Here is a 24,322-nt window from a genome sequence, read left to right on the forward strand (position 1 = left end):
CTACCATACAGTCTCAAAAGGTATATATATATATATATATATATTGTGATCCTTGTTTGCAGGTAGCACGGTCCTCTAGGGTAGACAACAGGCACAGTCCTTGTAATTGCATACACTCCAGGCACTTTATTTGCAAGTTTACACATGAGGCAGCAGCAAATGAAAACATAAATATAACACAAATCCCTATAAACAAAAACCTAGCTCGTCTGAGCACTAACTAACATTAGGTTCCCTATCTCTCAGGGGATAAACTAGAACAAAAATGATTGGTTTCACCAACCTAGAGTCTTTGTCCGCTCTCAGCACTCCAGTATTTAGTCAGCCTGCTGCTTCCAGCCTTCCAGAGAGAAACAAACATTTTCCCCTTACCTGCCTAGCAGGGAGGGGTTTATTCCCACTGCTGCAGCTAATTACCTGCAGCTGAGCAGTAGGCTGGAGACAGTCCAAAAACCCTGGCCTGGATCTATGTCTTCCAAGAAAACCGCTAAACTGCGGAGTGGAGCACTGGCCCACCCTGCTCTCCAAATGCTCCACCCAGGGGCGGACTAAGAACCCTCAGGGCCCCCGGGCAAAATAAATCAAGGGCCCCCTTACAGGCCCCACCCATACTCCGCAGCAAGCGCCACCCATGTCCCGCCTCCATGCACCGCCTCCAGCCACACCCTACACAATCTTTAGACACAAGGAACAAAAGTGCAATAATCCATTCAAGGCCCCAGTAGAGACTACAATTGAGGGCTAATGGGCCATGGAGGGGGGTCTTTCTAGCAGAGGCTATCTCAGTGTCCTTTAGAGAGTGTGTTAGAAAGAATCCCCTCCAGGCCCTTTTAGAGACTACAATGGAGTCTAATAGGCTTGGAAGGGGGTCTTTCTAACAGAGGCCATCTCAGTGTCCCTGCTGGAAACAGTCGCCTCCAGGTCCCAGTAGAGACTACAATTGAGGGCTAATGGGCCATGGAGGGGGGGAGCATTCTAGCAGAGGCTATCTCAGTGTCCTTTAGAGAGTGTGTTAGAAAGAATTTCCTCCAGGTCCCATTAGAGACTACAATGGAGTCTAATGGGGCCTGGAGGGGGGTCTCTCCAACACTCTGGTTCCTATTCACAATATAGCAACACAACATAGCTCGCTGATACCTAGGCCAAGTTGGCTCCTCTTACCTTAATTACTGTTGCTGTGGGCTTGCTGTGGGCTTGCTGTGGGCTTGCTGTGGGCTTGCTGGAAGGCTGTGAGCTTACTGGCTGCGGCTGGCAGGCTGTGGGCTTGCTGGCAGGCTGTGGGCTTGCTGGCTACTGCCGGCAGGCTGTGGGCTTGCTGGCTGTGGCTGGCAGGCTGTTGGCTTGCTGGCAGGCTGTGGCTTGCTGGCTGGCAGGCTGTGGCTTGCTGGCTGCAGTTGGCAGGCTGTGGGCTTGCTGGCTGTAAGCCTAACTGGTGGCCTGTGGGCTGGCTGGCTACTGGCCAGCCTGTGGGCTGGCTAGCTGGCTGGCTTGCTGGCTACTGGGGCACTTGTAGATTATTTAAAGAAATAATCCATGCACAATAACCACTACTGCTCTGTGTAGTTGTTATGGTGCCAGGAGGGCCGGGCCCCCCTCCCAGAGTAAGTAGTCAAACCGTTTAAGAACACTTTGACAACTTACCTGGGGTCTTCTGGGATATGAGGCTGTAGTAGGGTATAGGAGCAGTGGTGCAATGTGTAAGGGGTGCAGTGTATGTGAAAGGTGTGTGAGGGGGTGTAGTGTGTGAATGTGTAGGGTGTGTGGGGCAATGTGTGTATGAGGGGGCTGTGTATGTGTGTGGCAATGTTAGTATGGGGGGCTGTGTGTGTATGGGTGGGCAGTGTATGTGTGTGTGAGGCAATGTGTGTAAATGTGTATGGTGTGTGTGGGGGCAGTGTGTGTGTATGGGGGGCAGTGTGTGAATGTGTATGGTGTGTGTGGGGGCAGTGTGTGTGTATGGGGGGCAGTGTGTGAATGTGTATGGTGTGTGGGGGCAGTGTGTTTATGGGGCTAGAGTTCACTCTCACCACTGCGACCACCAGGAATCCCTGGTGGTCACAGTGTTGAGAGTGAACTCTAGCCCGTAGCTCCAGGGCTAGAGTTTACTCTCGCAAGAGCCGTAACGTTGCCGTGGTAACCGTGGCAACGATCTGTGCTCGTGCAAGAAGGACCCAGAGGAGCTGCAGGCTGAGCTCCCGGGTCCTCTCTTCCTCCCTCCCCTGCCGGCTGCCCGCACGGTGCCTGCGGACAGGGGAGGGGGCAATTGCCCTCCTCTTACTCCCCCTCCCCCTCTTCTTACCCCCCCTCTTACTCCCACCCTCTTCTTACTCCCCCTCACTCTCTTCTTACCCCCTTCTTACTCTCCCCCTCTTCTTACCCCCCTCCCCCCTCTTCTTACTCCCCCCTCTTCTTACCCCCCTCCCCCCTCTTCTTACTCCCCCCTCTTCTTACCCCCCTCCCCCCTCTTCTTACTCTTCCCTCCCCCCCTCTTCTTACTCCCCCCTCTTCTTACTCCCCGCTTCCTCTTTTTACTCCCCCTCCCCCTCTTCTTACCCCCTTCTTACTCCCCCCTCTCTTCTTACTCCCCCCCTCCTCTCTTCTTACCCCCCTCTCTCTCTTCTTACTCCCCCTCCCTCTCTTTTTACCCCCTCCCTCTCTCTTCTTACCCCTCCCTCTCTCTTCTTACCCCTCCCTCTCTCTTCTTACCCCCCTCCCTCTCTCTTCTTACCCCCCTCCCTCTCTCTTCTTACCCCCCTCCCTCTTCTTACCTCCCTCTCTCTTCTTACCCCCCTCCCTCTCTTCTTACCCCCCTCCCTCTTCTTACCCCCCTCTCTCTTCTTACCCCCCTCTCTCTTCTTACCCCCCTCTCTCTTCTTACCCCCCTCCCTCTCTTCTTATCCCCCTTTTCTCGTCTTACCCCCCCCTCTCTTTTTACCCCCCTCTCTTTTTACCCCCCCTCTCTCTCTTTTTACCCCCCTCCCTCTCTCTTTTTACCCCCCTCCCTCTCTCTTTTTACCCCCTCCCCTGTAGCGTGTCCGAGCTGCTCTCCGGTCCGCGGTGCCCGGACGGAGTGATAGGAAGGTGCACACGGAGTGTGCACCTTCCTATCACTCCGGCCAGGCACCGCGGACCGGAGAGCAGCTCGGACACGCTACAGGGGAGGGGAGGTGAGAAGCTGCAGCCGCCTGAGGCTCTTAAGAGAGCGATCAGGCGGCTGCAGCATTTAAAGGGGCGGCCGCCCCCCTCAGAGTGTGCCACCGGGCCCCCTGAACTGCCCGACCGGTCAGTCCGCCCCTGGCTCCACCCCAGGGGCCCATAACTAAATATTCATTCTGGTTATATACACCGAAACATACACTCCACCTGGGGTGTAAAATCATATGCCTCTCTGAACAATTCTGTCGAAATATAGACTCCTTCACAGACCACCCCATTCACCTTATCACAATATATATATACACTGAACAAAATTATAAACAAGACACTTTTGTTTTTGTCCCCATTTTTCATGAGCTGAACTCAAAGATCTAAGATTTTTTCTATGTACACAAAAGGCCTATTTCTCTCAAATATTGTTCACAAATCTGTCTAAATCTGTGTTAGTGAGCACTTCTCCTTTGCCGAGATAATCCATCCACCTCGCAGGTGTGGCATATCAAGATGCTGATTAGACAGCATGATTATTGAACAGGTGTGCCTTGGGCTGGCCACAATAAAAGGCCACTCTAAAATGTGCAGTTTTACTGTATTGGGAAGGTCCAGGGGGGGATGCGAAAACTAGTCAGTATAGGGTGTGACCATTTGCTTCACACAGTGCAACACATCTCCTTTGCATACAGTTGATCAGGTTGTTGATTGTGGCCTGTGGAATGTTGGTCCACTTCTCTTCAGTGGCTGTGTGAAGTTGCTCGATATTGGCAGGACCTGGAACACGCTGTTGTATACGCCGATCCAGAGCATCCCAAACACCCATAGGTGACATGTCCGGTTAATATGCTAGCCATTCAAGAACCGGGATGTTTTCAGCTTCCAGGAATTGTGTACAGATCATTGCAGCATGGGGCCGTGCATTATCATGCTGCAACATGAGGTGATGGTCGTGGATGAATGGCACAACAATGGGCCTCAGGATCTCGTCACAGTGTCTCTGTGCATTCAAAAGGCCATCAATCAAATGCACCTGTGTTCGTTGTTCATGACATATGCCTGCCCATACCATAACCCCACCACCACCATGGGCCACTCGATCCACAAAGTTCACATCAGCAAACCGCTCACCCACACAACGCCATGCACGCTGTCTGCCATCTGCCCTGTACAGTGAAAACTGGTATTCATCCATGAAGAGAACACCTCTCCAAAGTGCCAGACGCCATCGAATGTGAGCATTTGCCCACTCAAGTCGGTTTTGATGAACTGCAGTAAGGTCGAGACCCCGATGAGGATGATGAGCATGCAGATGAGCTTCCCTGAGACTGTTTCTAACAGTTTGTGCAGAAATTCTTTGGTTATGCAAACCGATTGTTGCAGCAGCTGTCCGGGTGGCTAGACGATCTTGGGGATGAAGATGCTGGATGTGGAGGTCCTGGGCTGGTGTGGCTACACGTGGTTGTGAGGCCGACGGATGTACTGCCAAATTCTCTGAAATGCCTTTGGAGATGGCTTATGGTAGAGAAATGAACATTCAATTCACGGGCAACAACTCTGTTGACATTACTGCAGTCAGCATGCCAATTGCACACTCCCTCAAAACGTGCGACATCTGTGGCATTGTGCTGTGTGATGAAACACATTTTAGAGTTGCCTTTTATTGTGGTCAACCTAAGGCACACCTTTGCAATAATCATGCTTTCTAATCAGCATGTTGATATGCTATACTTGTGAGGTGGATGGATTATCTTGGCAAAGGAGAAGTGCTTACTAATACAGATTTAGACAGATTTGTGAACAATATTTGAGAAAAATAGGCCTTTTGTGTACATAGAAAAAGTCTTAGATCTTTAGAGTTCAGCACATGAAAAATGGGGGCAAAAATAAAAGTGCTGCGTTTATAATTTTGTTCAATGTATGTGTGTGTGTGTATATATATATATATATATATATATATATATATATATATATATATATATATATATATATATATATATATATATATATATATATATATATATATATATATATATATATATATATATACATAAATATACATATATGATACAGGTTGTTGCATGGAATGTGATCTACTTGGATTCTGCCAAGGTGTTCGATACAGTTGTACACAATAGGTTAATGTTCAAACTAAAAGATATTGGTCTAGATGAAAATTCTTCTTCTTGGGTAGAACACTGGCTTAAAGATAGAGTACATATAATTGTCATTAATGGTAAATTTTCAAGCTAGACAAAAGTGGTAAGTGGTGGTCTGTTCTGGGACCACTTATATTCAACATGTTTATAATTGAACTTGAAATGTGTATGAAAAGTTATGTTTCAGTGTTTGCAAATGACAGAAAATTAGGAAAGGTAAATACAATGTGAGCAGGATATTACTTGACTGCAGAGGGAATTAGATAGATTAGGGGATAAAGCACTGAAATGGCAGATGAAATTAAATGTAGATAAATGCAAAGGTTTGCACTTCAGGGGAAAGAATGTGCAAGCAACTTACACCCTAAATAGTAGTGAATTAGAGATAACAACACATGAGAAGGATTTGGGGAATTGTTAAAGACAACAAACTAGGCAACAATGTGGAATGCCAACCAGCAGTTGCTAAGGCCTATAAGTGTCACGACAGTGACCCCTTCACGCAGATGGTAACCCAGAAAGAGACGTATACCGGACGTTAGGGTGGCCGGACTTAACGTCAGAGAATAGTCAAATGAATAGCCAAAGGTCAAGGGAGTACGAAAAACGGAATACACGAGAAATAGCCAAGCCAAAAGTTGGGGAGCCAGAGAGGAGAGTAGTCAGTAAGGAAGCCAAGGGTCAATATACCAGAAAAACAGACGAATATTAACAAGAGCGCTAGAGGGAACAAACAAGAACCACACTAGGGCGCTGAGGGAAGGACAGGGGCGCCCTTTTATAGTGAGGTGTGTTTAGCTTTAAAGCCACGCCCCCAAAAGGTCCAGGAGTGCGACCACGTTTGAATTTTCGCGGCAAAATCCTGATGACGTCGGCACGCATGCGCTGCGTCATAAGAGGGGTTTTGCTGCGAGCGGCTAGCGCCCAAAGGCTGCGCCGCCTCCCGGAAGCAGCCAGAGAGACCGCCGCACTGCGCGGATCCGGCGGAGAAAGGTAAGGTATCGTCACAATAAGGTATTGTCATGCATACAATGGGGCATTAATTTTGCCTTTTAATAAACCAATGGTAAAACCACACCTTGAATATGCTGTGTAATTTTGGCCACCTGTTTTAAAGAAGGATATTATGGCATTAGAAAAAGTACAGAGGTGGAATGCAAAATTAATAAAAGGAATGGAAGATATTAGTTATGAAGAAATCCATGTTCGGTCATTTAATTCCTCATGCGGCTTTCGTACAAACGGACGCCGAGCCATTCCGAGCTTTTGTGTTTTTCAGTTTTTACATTATGTGTGTTTTGTTAGTTTCATTTCTATAAGGGCACTTCTGTCAAATCTTCGTATAATCATACTTTGGAAATACTGTTCGTATGTAAATAGGTCAGTTTAAACTGCCATAAGTTTCATTTTCAGTGAGTATTCGTTAATTTCCATTCATAATATCTTTCGGTAAGTCTTTGTCAGTATAATACGTTCGCATAATTCATTCGTATGCATATTTCTGTTCACACAATAAAAGGATTGTTCACACAATGCTAATCTCTTCTGTCATCCATGGGTTATTAGAATGGGGGGAAAAATCTTTTTATTCATTTACATGTCGGTATTAAAATATTATTTCATCAGGTTGTTAAATTCAAACAGCTTTATAAACTCGCAAAGATGGTTCAATTTAAATAGTTTAAAGTCTGTTTGTTTGTTTTTTTCCCTCTCTTTTCTGGTTCGCTTTCCCTCAAAAAAATAATACGGTTATAGGTACTTACGCCATCCAATTATAAAGTTTAAATTCAGAGATTACATAAATAGGTAGGTCTCAAGTTTTTTTTTTCGTCTCTCTCTCTCTCCCTCTATTTTCCCTTCCAGTCGTCTTTGTCTGTTTTATAACAAACTAACCATTTTTTTCAACTCCATAATAAATATGCAGGTTTAGCAAGCCTTCCAAAGGCAATCCCAAGATCTCCCATTCAACCTAAATACACCTAATTCTGGTTAGTATTTTTTTTTTTTTTTGTAGTCTTCTTTAAAGTTTCTCCCCCATATCCCTCTCCTCCCTCAGTACATTTTAATTCTCACATTATCTAGCAATAATCTCACGTTCTACTGTCTATAATTACGTCCCGGGTTTACAACGATGACCTCAATAAAGCACTAATTATTTGGTACGTGTGGTGTCATCTTACATTCTATCTTGAAGGAAAAAAAAATGTATATTTAAGTTTTGTTAAGATCTAGGAAATAATCATCTCAAGTACTTAATATGCATACCAATTCACTAGCAAGGTATGTGTTAAAATATAGATACATTTATTACTAACCTTACAGGATATGAAGTAACCTTTAAGAAATCCTCGCCAACTAGGAATAATTTTTTCATAGGCTCTGCGCCTTAGTTGAGTGGTCCCGCAAGGCCAGCTTCCATCCTCAGGCTCGGAGGTACAAACCCAATGGCCTAACGCATAGTTAGTGCATCGTGTCATAGTTAGGGCCTCACCTTTCACGGCCAATCTATCTTAAATCTTGTAAATGTGGGGGGGCGGAGCCTGGACTGCAAGCAGGCAAGACGTGCATTACACAAGCTCCTGCTGGTAATGCCAAATACTCGATGATATCCTGGGCTGGCAACCTGGTAACCTCGACCGAAGGTGATTTCCAAGCTGGGGGCACCAAACCCAATCGGTGGATACCTAAATCGACGCCCTGAGGCAACGGGAACCGCAACGGCCGCTCTCCTCCAGCTGAACAAAGCTAAGTCTAGCACGACTCCACACCCCTCCCCCCCTTTGGACCGGCGGGGGTTATCCCGGTCCCCCCCTGGAGTGCAGGTAGCTACATCTGCAGCCCGCTAAACTGACCGCGCAAACACTCATATCCCCACAATGGCGGACGAAGCCCGCACAATAACACATGGCACAGCTACCACAGAGGGAACACCCAGCAACGCCTATACCTACACAATGCGGCGGCTGGATCAAATTTTACAAGCCTTTTGGCTTAAACTACAAGCCCGTCTGCAAGCCACAGGTACTCACAGATCAGTGCCGCGGAAGGGAAGCGGGAACACGAGACACCCCAACGTGGTGAAGCCTCCGCAGAGCACCGCTCTTAAAACGACGCTCCCAAAACCTCACAACCGCTCACCCAGATGGAGAGCCACATGAGGCAAGTCCTCCAAGCATCGCCCACGCAGGCGGAGAACCGGGCACCGACTGACAAGACTCACTACTACCTCCGCCACCCCTGAAAGGGGGAAAGACTTGGTCCCTCACAGAATCCAAGTCTATGGTTCAAAGATGCCGGCCTCCCTGCAAACCTGGGGCCGAGGAGACAACACGCATCACAGTGCTACCAATCCCAGTGACCCAGCTACCTTGCCTCCTGACAGAATCGGTTAAGCTAACTTAAAGGACTGGCTCCGGGCGGGACTTTCCCACCTAACGATCTGAGCAGCTGCTCTTGCCCTTAAACGCCATGCACCGTATCTTGAGTTTTATGTTCTTTTATAAATTGACTTTAATTTCTGTTGCCTCTCCATATGGGGTCTCATGATGCTGCAATGTAATTTGCTATTAACCAGGGGTACACTTACACTGACGCGATAGCATGCCTAATGTCATTTACACTTAGATACACCAATGTGCATAGCTAGTTGTCTTGTATACTATAATTGTTTTCCGTGTTTCATAGCGTGTTCCTAATTTTAAGCAATAAGCCTCTACTACACACATGCTTTACCAATGCAGTTATCCTGCAATTTGTACTTTACTTAGGGATATTGGCTTAGCCAGAATAGCAAAGCTTACTCACTTTAACCTTTATGTCTAGATAAAAACCTATGCTTACTGCATCTAAAGTGAAGAAACCCTCTAGCCAATGAAGTTTAGCATGCGGTATTGGAGTTTAGGCCTATAAATAATATATACACGACAGATTCTAAGTATGATGATTTAGACCAGACGTCATTATACAACATGCGTGACCCTCTCTAAAGCATAGATAAGCGTAACCAAACCAATAGCGAGAAACTGAAACGATGACACTCAACATGAACACTAATCTTAAGCAACTGAACTAAACGGATTTATAATTTACAATTGCATTGAACACTCAAATGTATACGCTACTCGAGCACCTAAACTATTGCAATTCTGTTATTTCTAACAAAAAATGTGCCTGACAATCAATTACCACAACCTGTAATGCAACTGCTCACTAATGTACTTGATGTCGCTGTTGTGGCGCACCAAGGCGTATTGTTACTTTTGTGCACATCAAAAATAAAGAATAAAAAAAAAATTACCAAAAAAACTTGTAAATGTTACAGAGGGGCCAACACGTCTGTGGCAGCCAAAGCCTCCATGAGCCAAATCATAAGTAGAGCCTCTCAAAGCCACGTGGAAATTAGTTAGGGTATCACCTGTCACCTAATTAATTGTTATTATATAATTTCGCCTCTTTGCATTTAACTTCTTAAGGACACATGACATGTGTGACATGTCATGATTCCCTTTTATTCCAGAAGTTTGGTCCTTAAGGGGTTAAAGTAGTGAGCTTGGTTACTTTATACCTATCAGGATTACATAATAATGAAGTCATTTCCTTCACACCCATAGCCTGTCTAACGCTTCACTTCAAGGAGATGAGTTGTTGCTTACCAGCACCCCGACCAGTTCTAATTCCCAGACGAGGCAAACTGTTGTAGCCAGCCCAGCGTCCAGCTACAGATCTTGGACAATTCCTAAAATCATGGCGAAACTTAAAAGAAGGAACATTCCCTTTCCTGCCACAGGCAGGAAAGCTGAACTATTATTTCGCTTGTTAAATACGCCTAATGATAATGAAAGGCCTGGCCCTAATTCTGAATGTAATATCCAAAATAACATGGTATCCTCTCTGGTGACTTCTGTAGCTACTATAAACAACCGTTTGGATAATCTGGAATCCACTAACCAAGCAATGATCCCAGATGTCCAACTTCCCATAGCACAGCCAGAACCAAGTGCAAGATGAGTTTTATGAGAAGGAGGATTGCAGAGAACAGTTCTTGTGATTTAAAGGAATGCTATAAGAAGATAATTTGAAGAAAACAGTTCATAAATCTTTACTGAACACAATATGAAGATAGTTTAAAGATAACAGTTCATGTAACCTTAATGAATGCAGTATGAAGGTAGATTGATGAGAAGAGTTCATGTAGCTTAAGGAATACAGTATGAAGATAGATTGGTGAGATGAGTCCTGTAACCTTAAGGAACACTACATGTAGATAGTTTGATGAGAAGAGTTCCTGTAGCTTTAAGGAATACAATAGGTAGATGGTTTGATGAGAAGAGTTCCTGTAGCTTTAAGGAATACTATATGTAGAGGGTTTGATGAAAATAGTTCCTGTAGCTTTAAGGAATACAATATGTAGAGGAGAATAAATACACAAGAATAAAGGTTAAGAGGTTTAAAAATGTAGTGCTACAATCACCAAATGTGAGTCACTTAATCACATCTAAAATGATACAATAAAACAACAAAAAGTGGTAGGTGAGAGCACTCTAAAACTATTTTACCCTTTGTACATATAAACCAAGCAGTCTTGTAAAAAATCTGCAAATAGAAATATAGGGTAATAACGTAGCAAATAAGTAAGTTAAAAACAATAACTAGTTCAACTCACATGGTCACGAGCCACTTCTTAAGCTGGCTCAGACTAACAGCATATTTTATCATTAGTTGTATTTGGCACTCCAAATTTGTTCCCCTCTGTGGTCCTTAGATGTTTCCTGTTCCAATTCACTCAGGATACAATTGATTAAAACTCAAAGTTTTATTAGACACACGGTGGATAATTAAAAATAAGTAAAGATAAATACTTTACACAGGAGAGTCCAAATACCATGAAAAACAACTCGACGCGTTTCGGCAGTATAGCCTTTTTCAAGAGTTCAAAATTCTTTGTCCTTCAAGTTCTTTAAAAAGCCGTTCTTTGGCGCTTTTTTCTACTTCCTTGTTCTGGTTTCCGGTCGCACATCTGGGTACAGAGTCCATTAGATATGGAGTCATGACGTTCTCTCCTTGTTCACGTCGTGACGTATATACCGGGGGCCACTCATTCTCCGGACTTTGCCCAAATTGCAAATGGATTCCCAAGCATTCACAAAGGGCAAAAGGGGATACATATCCAATATATAAAACAACGTTCATTTACATTCTAAAACAAATATACACAGCTTTAGAAAAGACGTTCTTTTCATTTTAGGGAACATTCCCAAAAGATATAAGTAAGAAAAAGTTAATACATACAACTAAAAAAGCATTTGACCTGTAATTTTAAAGCGAAAGAATGGGGAGAAGTTGTTAACATTCTTATTAAACAGTCATAAGGGTATTACCATTTTGTATAATTATCTAGATATATACATTATAGGGAATAGAGTTTGAGATTAACTCAAATTGGATAAAAAAAAAAAACATCAAATAAGTCCATAAGGGTTATTAGAAAAATATATATATATAATATATATAATATATATTTAGTATTTTTACAAAGAGGAAAGAAAAATCTATATTATAAAAAGGGAAGAAGGGTTTAATGAATAATAATTAAAAATATTTGTTAAAAAAAAAATCATTATAAAAAATTCCTTTAAAAAATATATTAAAAAATTATAAATATGGGGTAATCTCAAAATCTAAATTAAGACCTTGTGGTATTAGGACAAAACAGTATGTATAAATATGATACCTCTTAAGTAAATAACAATGGTATCTAGATATACTTATCTGATCAAGTCAAAAACAGCCTCTCAAGGTCGTGACCCAGTTCTTGACCTTTTACAACATATACATAGACACAGAGGAAAATGAGATACGGCTGTGCATAATCTAGAACAGGAACAGAAAAAAATACATAGTGTAATACTGCAACAGTAAATAATAATGCGCTGATACAATAACGCACTCACAAGATCAAAGTGAATAATGCGCCAGAAAGGTGCCTGCCCCGGTAAACTTTGGGCGGCTGAATGCCTCCACTCTCCACTGGAACTCCAAGCGGACCAAAAAAATGGAATGAGACTTCAAAATAGGTAGGTAGAAAAATATATGCAAATTTATTGTGGAATAAAGGCTATAAATATAAGCCCCATTAAATAAAATGAAATAAAAACGCAAGAAAGGTCCTACGCAAGAAAGGTTAACGTTAGGACTGCCATACCTCTGGCGACCTCTGGGTGGCAGTATGTTTAATTACTTTTTATTTTTGAGCTGGAACGCATAGGGCAATGGAACGCGGAAGTGTAAACGGACTGTCACTTCCGGTTTCCGGTTTCACCGATTCGCGCCATGAATGATCGTCGGAACACCTTCTCCACAGCTGAACAGGATTTCTGGACACTCCACAACTGAACAAGATCATGAATTAAGGGTAACTCCCACCGGATCCACCAATGAACTAAGGGCTTTTGCCCTATTTATAGAGACTTATTGGGGGGATAATGTTGTATGCATTTTTTGTATTGATTGATTTTATTCATTTGTATTCTGGTCCCTGAGGAAGTTCCTTTGCATAGGAACGAAACGCGTAGGACCTTTCTTGCGTTTTTATTTCATTTTATTTAATGGGGCTTATATTTATAGCCTTTATTACACAATAAATTTGCATATATTTTTCTACCTACCTATTTTGAAGTCTCATTCCCTTTTTTTGGTCCGCTTGGAGTTCCAGTGGAGAGTGGAGGCATTCAGCCGCCCAAAGTTTACCGGGGCAGGCACCTTTCTGGCGCATTATTCACTTTGATCTTGTGAGTGCATTATTGTATCAGCGCATTATTATTTACTGTTGCAGTATTACACTTGTGGTATTAGGGTATCCATGTTAAAAATCCATTTCATTTCTGTTCTATTAAGTAAAGTTTCTAAATCTCCCCCTCCAATGGATTCCAACTTTTTTAATGGCCACAAATTCTAATTGTTTGGGGTCACTATTGTGGTATTCCATGAAGTGTTTAGAGACACTATGGTTAATAAATTTACGGTTAATGTTATAGATATGTTCTCCAATTCTGGTTTTGAGATTACGAGAAGTTCTACCTATATACTGGAGTCCACATGGACAAGTTAACATGTAAATTACATTTTTACTATTGCATGTTATAAAGGATTTGATGTCATTTTCCTTTTTAGTAATGTTAGATACAAATTTCAATTGCTTTTTATATTTATTTGTTCTCAATTTGCACCCCCTACATACCCCACAATAATAAAAACCTTTTGGTTGTTTTAAAAAATTCTCATTCTTATCAATATCTAAAAAACTTTTAGTTAAAACTTCTTTTAGATTCCTTGCCTTGTTTCTGTACTTTAGAAGGGATTGTCGATCGATGGTACTAACTTCTTTCAATGTTTTTTCCAAAGAAGTATTATTATAGCCTTTTTCCTCAAATTGTCCTATTAATTTTTCTGTCTGTTGAATAAAATCCTCTCTTTCCTAAAGATCAGATGTTGAGAATGAAAATAAATTGTGTCTCTAAACACTTCATGGAATACCACAATAGTGACCCCAAACAATTAGAATTTGTGGCCATAGAAAAAGTTGGAATCCATTGGAGAGGGGGAGATTTAGAAACTTTACTTAATAGAACAGAAATGAAATGGATTTTTAACATGGATACCCTAATACCACAAGGTCTTAATGTAGATTTTGAGATTACCCCATATTTATAATTTTTTAATATATTTTTTAAAGGAATTTTTTATACTGATTTTTTTTAACACATATTTTTAATTATTATTCATTAAACCCTTCTTCCCTTTTTATAATATAGATTTTTATTTCCTCTTTGTAAAAATACTAAATATATATTATATATATATATATATATATATATATATATATATATATATATATATATATATATATTTCTAATAACCCTTATGGACTTATTTGACTTTTTTTTTTTATCCAATTTGAGTTAATCTCAAACTCTATTCCCTATAATGTATATATTTAGATTATTATACAAAATGGTAATACCCTTATGACTGTTTAATAAGAATGTTAACAACTTCTCCCCATTCTTTCCCTTTAAAATTACAGGTCAAATGCTTTTTTAGTTGTATGTATTAACTTTTTCTTACTTATATCTTTTGGGAATGTTCCCTAAAATGAAAAGAACGTCTTTTCTAAAGCTGTGTATATTTGTTTTAGAATGTAAATGAACGTTGTTTTATATATTGGATATGTATCCCCTTTTGCCCTTTGTGAATGCTTGGGAATCCATTTGCAATTTGGGCAAAGTCCGGAGAATGAGTGGCCCCCGGTATATACGTCACAACGTGAACAAGGAGAGAACGTCATGACGCCATATCTAATGGACGCTGTACCCGGATGTGCGACCGGAAACCAGAACAAGGAAGTAGAAAAAAGCGCCAAAGAACGGCTTTTAAAAGAACTGGAAGGACGAAGAATTTTGAACTCTTGAAAAAGGCTATACTGCCGAAATGCGTCGAGTTGTTTTTCATGGTATTTGGACTCTCCTGTGTAAAGTATTTATCTTTACTTATTTTTAATTATCCACCGTGTGTCTAATAAAACTTTGAGTTTTAATCAATTGTATCCTGAGTCAATTGGAACAGGAAACATCTAAGGACCACAGAGGGGAACAAATTTGGAGTGCCAAATACAACTAATGATAAGATATGCTGTTAGTCTGAGCCAGCTTAAGAAGTGGCTCATGACCATGTGAGTTGAACTAGTTATTGTTTTTAACTTACTTATTTGCTACGTTATTACCTTATATGCGCTGTATTTCTATTTGCAGATTTTTTACAAGACTGCTTGGTTTATATGTTCAAAGGGTAAAGTAGTTTTAGAGTTCTCTCACCTACCACTTTTTGTTGTTTTACAATATGTAGAGGGTTTGATGAGAGAGTTCCTGTAGCTTTAAGGAATACAATATGTAGATAAGTTGATGATTATCCTACTTTTTCTAAATGGTGACCAGTACAAGCATTGGACAATTTAATTAAAAATCAGATCATTAAAAACCCAGATTACCCACTGTTATCTCGACCAAGGAAACCTCTTACCACTAAACAATTCATGCTATTACTATTACTCAGAATTGGTCTCAATCCAGCCTCCTTCTCAGGTCATTCATTCCGCATTGGGGCAGCCACAGCAGCTTCTAGTAACCATGTTCCAACACATATCATTAAGATCATAGGATGATGGAAATCCTCTGCATACAGCAGGTACATTCCAAACTCCGAGAAAGAAATAAAACTTGCTTTCTAGAATATTATTCATATTAATATACCCATTTGTGCCCTCTTTATTGCCTCTCGTAGGTTTCGGCACACCTCAACCTACTTTTGTTTTTATCAAATTACATCATTTTAATTATACGTCCTATTATTACCCTATACACAAATATATATATATATATATATTTTTTTTTTTACATCAGACATTGGTATTTAATAAACGCTCCATCCAACTAACAAAAAGATCAAATACCAAAATCCTCATTTCTTGTTTTCTAGTCCTTTATTTCTCTATCTTACTTTAGATATTAACATCTCATTTATATATTGCACATTTCTATCGCTCAGGTGGGAAATATAGTGAGAATTATTATTCATACATATTTTCCCCAAACATTCATACCTCAAAAACTAAAACAGTGTATATTTTATTATTTTACTTTAATTATTATTATTATTATTATTATTATTGCCATTTATATAGCGCCAACAGATTCCGTAGCGCTTTACAATATTTTGAGAGGGGGGGATGTAACAATAAATAAGACAATTACAAGAAAACTTACAGGAATAATAGGTTGAAGAGGACCCTGCTCAAATGAGCTTACAGTCTATAGGAGGTGGGGTATTAGAAACATTAGGATAGGAAATATCAAGTAGGAGTGAAGCAGAGCTGGAGGAGAGAGCAAAGCACTATCCCATAGGAGAGCAAGAGACAGGTATGTAAGGGAGAGATTACTCTGGGAGGCCATACGCTTTCCTGAAGAGATGGGTTTTAAGGCCCTTCTTAAATGATTGAAGAATAGGGGAGAGTCTGATGGCAGTAGGCAAGTTATTCCATAGGAGAGGAGCCGCCCGTGAGAGGTCCTGCAAGCGTGAGTTGGCCGTACGGGTGCGAGCAGCGGTCAGGAGGTGGTCGCTGGCAGAGCGGAGGGTACGAGGAGGGGCATACCTCTGGATCAGTGAAGAGATATAAAAGGGGCTGGAATTGTTCAGTGCTTTAAATGTATGGGTTAGCACTTTGAATTTACTCCTATAGGATACAGGGAGCCAATGTAAGGACTGGCAGAGGGGCGAGGTGTGAGAGGACCGACTGGATAGGAAAATCAGTCTAGCTGCAGCATTCATTACAGAATGTAGCGGGGCAGTACGGCTTTTGGGGAGACCAATCAGGAGAGGGTTACAGTAATCCATGCGGGAAATTACTAGAGCATGGACAAGCTCCTTGGTAGCATCTTGCGTAAGAAAGGGGCGGATGCGGGCTATGTTTTTGAGTTGGAACCTACAGGACTTGGCAACAAACTGGATGTGAGACTCAAAGGTGAGACCAGAGTCAAGTATGACGCCAAGACAGCGCGCTGGTAGGGATGGACTTATGTGGATATCACTGACTTGAAGGGAGAGTGAGAGAGGAGGATCAGTATTAGGAGGAGGAAAGACAAGGAGTTCAGTTTTAGAGAGGTTAAGTTTGAGAAAGCGTGACGACATCCAGTCAGAGATGGAAGAGAGGCAAGCAGTAACACGTTGCAGGACGGCCGGGGAGAGGTCCGGTGAGGAGAGGTATATCTGAGTGTCATCAGCGTACAGGTGGTAGTTGAAACCAAAAGAGGCAATAAGTTTTCCAAGAGAGGCAGTATAAAGAGAAAATAGAAGGGGACCAAGGACAGAGCCTTGGGGAACTCCAACCGAGACAGGGCGAGGGGAGGAGGTATCCTTGGAAAAGGAGACACTAAATGAGCGTTGGGAGAGATAGGAGGAAAACCAAGAGAGGACAGAGTCACAGAGACCGAGTGATTGAAAAGTTTGAAGGAGGAGAGCATGATCAACTGTGTCAAAGGCAGCAGAGAGGTCAAGGAGAATTAATATGGAGTAGTGACCTTTGGATTTAGTGGAGATTAGGCCATTAGTCACTTTGATAAGAGCGGTCTCAGTAGAGTGGAGAGGGCGGAAGCCAGACTGAAGAGGGTCAAGGAGAGAGTTGGAATTAAGTAAGTGAGACACACGGGTAAAGACAAGTCTTTCCAAAAGCTTTGATGAGTAAGGGAGCAGGGATATGGGACGATAGTTAGAGGGGGAGGACGGGTCAAGAGATGGTTTTTTCAGGATAGGTATTACAGTGGCATGTTTAAGGTCAGCAGGAACAGTGCCAGAAGAGAGAGAGCAGTTAAAGATGTGTGTTAGGATAGGCACAAGACAAGGGGAGAGAGATCTGATGAGGTGAGATGGGACAGGATCAAGTGGGCAAGTGGTGGGGCGAGAGGAATGGAGAAGTGCAGCCACCTCTTGTTCAGTAGCTGGAGAGAAAGTCTGAAGGGTAGGGAAAGCATGATTTATGTGTGGTTGAGAAAGAGAACGGCAAGGAGGGGAGAATTGTTTCCTTAGCTGTTCAATCTTGTCAGTAAAGTAATATGCAAAGCTATCAGCTGTAAGGTTAGTTTGGGGGGTGGCCACAGCAGGGCGGAGAAGGGAATTAAAAGTGTCAAAGAGACGTCTGGGATTGCGGGAGCATGAACTAATGAGAGAGGAAAAGTAGGACTGTTTGGCGAGGGCAAGGGCTGCGCTGTATGAAAGCAACATGAATCTATAATGAAGATAGTCTGCCTGGGTGCGGGACTTCCTCCAGGAGCGTTCAGCACAGCGGGAGCAACTCTGCAGATAGCGTGTTGATTTATTATGCCAAGGTTGGGGTCGTGTTCTCCTCGTGGTGCATGTTTGGAGTGGGGCTGCAGTGTTCAAGGCAGATGTGAGGGTAGTGTTATATGTGGAGATGGCCAGTGAGGGACAGGAGAGGGAAGGGATGGATAGCAGTTGTGAATCAATGTCAGCCGACAGCTGCTGGAGGTCAATAGAGTTAAGGTTCCTCCTGAGCTGAGGGGGGTTAGGCTGAGGTTGTTGGGTGAGGGGGTAATTGAGAGCAAACAATAAGAGGTGGTGATCAGAGAGAGGAAATGGAGTATTGCAGATATTAGATAATGTACATGAATAGGAGAAAATAAGGTCGAGGGTATTGCCAGCTACACGAGTGGGAGAATTAGCCCACTGCAATAGTCCAAGGGAGGAAGTAATTGAAAGTAGTTTAGAGGCTGCTGGGGTTAAAGGTGGGTTAATGGGAATATATACTTCAATCATTTACTCCATGGGACACTCCAACCAAGAAGGGCGTAATGTTGGGGGAACTGACTAATCCACTGATGCGCTATCTCCAATCACCCAAGAGTTCCATACTTATGATGCAACTCAAGGTTATTAAAATTAGTATAAACTGAATTTTCCATTAATCTCTGGAAGTCTACCTGCATTTGAATCTCAGTCCAACATGGAATATTAGTTGACTTCCAGATTTTTGTAGCCATTAAATTATGTATACTTAACATTTGAAAGGGTTTGTTTAATTTGGGTAAATCCAAATGAAAAAGGAATAGCTGTGTTGGTGACCCCATCATTTTACCAATTACAGTTTCCAGTTTGTGTCTTACGGGTAGAGATTTTATACAATCCCACATATTTGTTTATCTGTATCTCTATTTAGGTTGCATCTCCAACATATATTTTGTATGTTGGTTTGAAATTTGGAGACGGTAACAGGTATCAAACACCATCTATGTAGTATCTTAATATAATTCTCAAAAATATTTGTTATGGGGCGGAGCCTGACCGCCAAGCTGAACAGACGTAGGGGGGAAAGAGCTCCTGCCGGGCGGGCAGAAAACAGGGCACAATCGGCTGCTACATAGCCCAAAGACACACCAGGTTGCACTACCCACGTCGGGGGTGCACTCCTGTATCGGGTGATACATTTCTGGAGCCTGTCAGAGCCGAGAGAACGAAACGCTAGCTGCGGCCTGCTGGAGTTGGAGCCGGGGAGAGGCGAAGGCTCTCTCTGACACCAGTTCCCCCCGGAAACTTTGCTGAGCTCCTTCCCCCCCCCCCCCCCACCAGACCGGTGGGGGTTATCCCGATCCCCCACTGGAAAAGTGGAATAATATTGTAGACAAGTAACTTCGGCTACACAGCCGGCAAAGGCACGGGACTGCCGAGGCACATCCAAGATGGCCGCCCAGCAAGGGCCAAAGAGAGGGAACACGGGCAGCCATTCACCCTCTCACCCCCTGGAAGCCCTTAACCGGCTCTGCTTGAGCTTCTGCACAACACTATGTGACAGGGGAGTGACCTGCCGTCGAGCGGCTCGAGTGGTGGCCTTGTGGATTTGTCCTGCAAGCCGACGACGCCATTATGGAATCCCGCTCCAAGCCTTCAAAGCAGCCATCCGGCCACGCAGGCACCGAAAACCGCAATGGTGGGAAACAGAGTCAGAGTCAAGCGACCCGGGTGCACGTACCCGCTCGCACACACACAGCAACCCCCTAAGTTCCAGCAACCCACCCGAGCACAGAATCTCGGACCAGCGAGACACCACACGGCACTCCAGGGCTAAAGCTGTGTACCACGCCGCTGTACAGGAGAAAACCACGCAGAAACAAGCCGGAGCTGGACCCAAGCCCAGGGACTCCATATTGGTCAATGACACTATCGACCTACAGTGGTCCACGTGTAGGGTTGGTTGACTCCGGGCTAACACCGATACCAACTAATTAGGCACTGCAGACTCTCCAGACCCATGACGAGAAACAAGTTTTTATTATATATTATGTTATGCCATACCAACACCCTTTTTCTTTCCTGCTTAGTGCCTAATAGCACCTCTTGTACCCCACATGACAGCTAATATTAGCGAGCTACTTACCAGTCTCTAACATACACAGATACACACAAACTCCTGTCCTACCACTAGTATACTCTATAATTGCGCTGAGCATCTTATATATACAAAGCGAGCAACGAGACTGACCTAAACTGTCTTGAATTTTAATGCTTCACCTACTCAGTGTCTCTCTGTATAAGCCTGCACTTAGTCTATTGTATTTTATGTTCTCTAGCATGTATAGCAAGTTATATGCTCTAAGCTGCGCAGTATCACTACTTGACAATATTCTGATAACCTACTTAAGCCCACATTGTTACTAACTGTTGATCAATATAATATAAAATTGTGCATGTCCAATCTCTCACCCAAATGTAAAGCTTGAACAGATGCTATAGGATTGCCGTTGGTGTACCTCGAGCCTGATTGTACTTATTCTATGCACTGCAAAAAAAAAAAAAAAATATTTGTTATGAATTGTTTTTTTTATGAGAGATACAACTCATCTTCTGTGAACTCAACCTCCATTTCCTGTTCCTATTTAATAATGCTGTTTAATTTCCCTATGGGTTTATGTAAATATAAAATTTCATTGATTCTGGAGATAAGTATATGATTTCTTTCCACTGAATAAATAATGTCAAGAATAATTGTTTTCCCTTCCTGTATTTCAAAAAAATGTTTTTATTTTACTCCCTATAAAAAGATCTCCCACATAATTGATACCCTCTTCTTTCAATTTAGATATATATTTAGCTCAGATATCCTGACAGTATTTCTGTTGAAGTCAAATAGGATAGATTGTTTTTTATACAGCATTGTTTTTTTTTTATATAGTTCATAGACTTGAATACATCAATAACGATTTTGTTTTGAATTTGAAATGTTTTAAAAGCTAAATTATTTATTTAGGAATATAATTTTAATATGTGGGGTAACAGCTTCTTTATGCAAGGGGAGATCTGACTGCCATTTTAGGCCCTGGGGAGATAGCGCAGCTAAGCGGACAAGGAGGAGTGTGGGGATAGATGCGTGGGAGTGTCTTGGGAAGTGTGTGTATGGGTGGGGTTAGGTCTATGTGAGCTCGTAGGGGGGAGGTCTTACCTCAGTGTGGGCAAACAGCTTAGCTTCCTGTCCTCCTGCGTCTGTTTGCCTGGGCCTGTAGTCTTCACAGCTTGAGGGATGGATATTGAGGCGATTCAGGCATCCCTCCGGGTTGCTGCAGTGCTGGATGGTGGACGGCAACTAAGGGAGTAATTTGGGCACATTAAGGAGGTGTGGGCCCCCCCTCGCCACCTGCCTCCCCCTGGAGCACCCCATGCGGTCTCCCCTGCTGCCTCCCATTCAGCCCCTGCCTTTGGGGGCCGCACCAGCACTGGCAGGCGTTCCCGCCCGCCTGCCAGGCTTTCTCCTGATAATACTCTTCGGGCCCGGTTGAGGAGCAGGAGCCCGGGACTGAGGCACCGCCAGGACCGCGCGTCTCGGGCTCCAGACACGCGGCCTACTACTCAAGGCCGAGATTTGCGGCCTTCTGCAGCTGCGCGCGTGGCACGGCCTTCTGCCATGAGGCCTGCCACTGCCACGAGGCCTGCCGCCGCCGTTGCCGCACGGCCTGGTACTTCCCGTGGATCTCCATCCACACCATCCGCCCCGGCTGCCAGTGCTGGAGTGCGGGCCGTGGGCGGTGGATACTGCAATCCGGGCGGTGGGTGGCCGCCCGGCAACGGCCTAGGTCCCCCCGCGGCCAGCGGGGCGGTAAGTAGGCCCTTGCGGGCCGCGCAGGGTACCTTGGTACCGCGGTTGGGGATCCGGGGGGAAGGCTCCCCTTGCCCGTCGGGAGCATCCTCTGCCAGTGAGGAAGGCTCCCCTGTCCCCCCTCTTTCCCCTGTTGGTGCCGTCCGTGCTGCCAGGGGACCCAGCTTACCCTTGGCTGGGCCCCCTGGTCCCCCCCTCTTGCCCAGTTTCCTCTACCCCTCTCCCTCTCTCTGGTGGGCCTTCCCTCCTCTCTCCCCCCTTTTTGTCCCCCTCCTGTTTTAATTCCCCCCCCCCCCGGTCTCTATCCCTCCCTGTCTGCATCCCCTCTGTTCTCCTCCCCCTCTGCCTTGCCTGGACCCCCTCCCCCCCCTGCAGGTCACTTACCTCAGCCAACTTCTCTGGGGCGTGGGCTCTCATCTTCTCTGCTGCTTTCTTCTCAGGACACTGCTGCAGTTCATGGACCCGTCCAGCAGATGTCGCCTGGAACACAGCTGATGTCTTCTGTGGATGGTGGAACTGCTGTTTCTTTGCCTCAGCTTTTTGGGAGTGCAGTGCCGGGCTTAGATCGCCAGTCTGCGACCGGTGAGTACATTGTTCCTTCCACTTCTGGCGGTGCGGGTCCCAGGCTGGGGGGGTTCCTCTCAGGTCTTCGCGGCTACATTTTGGGGGGGGGATGGTGCACACCTAACAGAGGTCAGGCTCGACCTTTTTAATCTAGCCCTACAGGAGACAGTGGAACAGGCCTTGGGTGGTTTTGGTGGGGGTTCCCCACTGATTTAGGGGTAAAGCAGCGGGTTTGGTGGCGGGGGTATGTCCTTGCCAATTAAGTTTGAGGGGTAATGTTTAAGGATGGAGTAAGTTTCTTTATGTTTGCAGGTCTCAACCTCCCCTGCTTCAAAGGGTTAACATTAGGTTGCCTGAGGTTGTGGCGGAACCAGCCTCGCCACTGGGCATTGGAGAAGACTGATTGCCAGCCTCCTGCCCTGTGACTATGGCCCCATGTTGAAATGCTTGATTTTCCCCTGCAAAGACCCGAAAGCCGGGTAATTCGGTACTTTCCCTATGTGAGCAGTGTTACCCCAGATAGCTATGCCATGGAGCCCATTCGTATAACGAAAGACTATGTGAAAGACTTTGGCTCCATAGCAATTGAACTGGATGTATGTGATCTGAGCGCGATTCAGTAATAATGTGCGCTAAGATCTAAGCTATCTGGGGATATGTTCAATGTACCTGTTTTATGCAATAACTGCACAGTTATATATTTTTATGTATTTTATTGTATTTTGCTACCATGTGGCTAATGGAGTTTTGCCTCTGTCCTTGGAGATAATTGGATTACTTCCCAATTAACTCCAGGATAGAAGACTCTGTGGAACTGGTTTTGGGCAGAAAAGCCATGCTTCATTTGGTCACAAAGGGACTAACTTTTGACCCACTGTATGATTTTGATGTATGTTTGTATTTAGAGTATGCTGATTCTGAAAATGTAAGTTTTATGTGAATGTGATGTATACATTTAGAGTTATGAATATTGTGTAAAACTGTGTATTTTCCTTCCTGTGATAATTAAGTTAGACCATTGTGTTCAGTAATTATATCACAGGCAGAGGGGAGGATTTTGTGTAGGAGTGTCTGAGTGTATTGCACGTATTGATTGGTTGTTCTGCAAAACCCTGTGGGCAGTACTATGTGTGTAGAATGTGAATAAAAGAGGCTGTATGTGCCAGTACAGGCAGTTCTACTTCACCCTCAATTTGGAGTGCCGTCTCTTATTGGGGGAATCTGCTACAAGGGATTGCTATGCTTGTCATACTCCTTTGCTAAATCACTACTAAGCTCTTGTAAGAGCTTGTTCCTGCCATGCTCTCTGGAGGAGTCTACGGTGGTTATGGTCTCGGCTGGAGTGCTTGGAGCCCTCAGGAAATGCTAGGAGCATCCTTCAACGGAGGTACCCAGTCGAGGTGCCAGGTGATCCGTTACAGAGGTGTCGTGCCCATCGAGCGTTGATATATGTAAGGCCTTGGCCTGTAGTTGTGAGAGGGGCTTGAATTCCCTTAAAAGGGCTGCCAATCCTCTCCCACCTTACCATGGACAGTCTGGCGAGTGACTTCCGGTCGGTCCGCCATCTTGGTTTCTTACCTACCTTCCATGGTGGTCCTGGCTCCTGTTCTACCCGTGGGTCCTCACTTCTGCGTTAATTCAGGAGAAGATCCTTGGCGCTATTCTGGAGGTCCTGTTGCCGGGAGCTGACAGCGTGTATGCCTCTTCTCTATCGATACAGCGTTTGCCTGCACTAATCGTGAGC

The sequence above is a fragment of the Pelobates fuscus genome, chromosome 11, assembly GCF_036172605.1.
Source record: "Pelobates fuscus isolate aPelFus1 chromosome 11, aPelFus1.pri, whole genome shotgun sequence".
Taxonomy (NCBI): domain Eukaryota; kingdom Metazoa; phylum Chordata; class Amphibia; order Anura; family Pelobatidae; genus Pelobates; species Pelobates fuscus.